Source organism: Notamacropus eugenii, chromosome 4 (assembly GCF_028372415.1).
Source record: "Notamacropus eugenii isolate mMacEug1 chromosome 4, mMacEug1.pri_v2, whole genome shotgun sequence".
NCBI classification, from domain to species: domain Eukaryota; kingdom Metazoa; phylum Chordata; class Mammalia; order Diprotodontia; family Macropodidae; genus Notamacropus; species Notamacropus eugenii.
The window spans coordinates 21,315,416-21,317,349 of NC_092875.1; positions in this window are offsets into that span (position 1 = coordinate 21,315,416).

Genomic DNA, 1,934 nt, shown 5'->3' on the forward strand with positions numbered 1-1,934 from the left:
AGCGCTGGTTCTTAAGTCTCAGATGTGGGTTCATATCCTGCTTCTAAGGGTTATTACCCAGTGAATGTGGGCAAGTACCCAGTTTCCTTTTCTACAAAATGAAGAGGGTGGACTGGTTGACCTCCGAGCTGTTTCTGTCCTAGCATTGGGATCCTCAGTTCTTCCATCCAGGAGACAACATCCAGTTCTGTGACACATCTGCACTTCCACAATCTTCTGTTAGAGGCAAGGCACCCACCCTGTCCTGTGCACAAGGGAAACAGAGGTAGATGTTCTGGCTCAGTGGGCCTCTAGATCACGTGCAGAGGGGACTGGGAAGCTTCTGGGTCACAGACGGGTCCTCTACTCTTGGCCTGAAAAGTTCCCAGGTGTGGATGATGTGAGTAGACCCAGGGAGGCTGCAGTAGGGGACACTGGCTTCCACAATGGGAGCATGGGGGTGACGGGGCTATTGGGATATGGGAAATGTTAAAAGAGCATCTTTAGAATACAAAATGTCAGGGCTGAGAGGAGCCTCTGAACAGGGGATGTCAGGGCTGGGAGGGGCCTCAGAATAGGGGATGTCAGGGCTGGTAGGGGCCTTAGGATAGGTCCTTCACTCCTCTCCAGGCAAGTCTTTCTTCCCCATCCCCAGCATTTTTCTCACACTCAGAGATCTTTTCTCCTCAAATCCCCTTCCTCTTGACAGTTTTTCCTTGTACGTCCATTTTAGGAGAGAGCCTCCAGACCAGTCAGGTTCCTTCTCCCACTTTTCTTGCCTCTCTGGAATCTTTATTCATCTTGCCTGGCTCAAGTACCTTCTCTTCTCTCCCCAGCCTTTTCACCTGAATTTAAGTTCCCTGAGGGCAGAACCTTATTATTTTTACTTGTTCTGTATTCCCAATACTTCGAATGGAGCCTGGCATATATCAGTGCACTTATATGTATATGTATAACAGGGCACAGATGGCTTCGCCCAGCAGAATGTCTGGTATATATATACAGAAGGGGACTGATTAGTGCTTATCAACTAATTCCACCCCCTCTCTACACAAGTATAACATTGAACATAGGGCCAAGAAAACTTGAATTCAAATAACCACTCAGAAACTTTCTAGCTGTATGATGCTGGGCAAGTACCTTACTTCTCTGAGCCTCAGTTTTCTTATCTGTGAAACGGGGATAATAATAGCGCCTACTACATTAGTTGTTGTGAGGAACAAGTAAGATAATATCTACAGAATGTTTAAGAATATGGATGGGGATTGGCTTGTGATTTTAGTGGCAAAGGGAACTCCTGGGTGAGGAAACTTGACCAATTCAGGTCCACACCTTCCCTTCCACTTGGTCTGGAGGGCTGCCTAGAATGACTTACTTGCCTGGGGCCACACAGCCAGTGTGTGTTAGAGACACGACATGACTTGAACCCGGGAGTTCCTGACTTAGAGGTTAGTTCTATCTACTACACCAGGCTGCTCGAAAGAGTTTGTAAACCATAGATGTTTTCATCCTCATCATCATCATCGTTGTCATCATCATTTTACTTCACTTCCTGCAAATATCCCCTCACCCAATAACAAAACCACAGAGACCAACCAGTAACGATTTTATTGTTCTGAAAACACACAGACCATAGGGACCAAAGTTTGAACTGTTGTTTTTTTTTGAAACAACAATCAATTTACAATTAAAAAAAAAAAACGCAGGGCCAAAACCCATATAAAATATATTATACCACCACATGGAGATCACAGGTGCTCATAAATTGGGTGACACGGATACATAATACCATAAAAGCCACAACATCGACTGATCTCATACAGAAGGATTTCCCTCAGACCAGGACAGCGTCCAAGCTAGAGTCACAATAGTCCAGCATCACCCTGGAGACTGAATCTAGATGCCAAGTCGCATATGCATTATTTACTACAAAAAAGACCCAGGCTTTCATGACC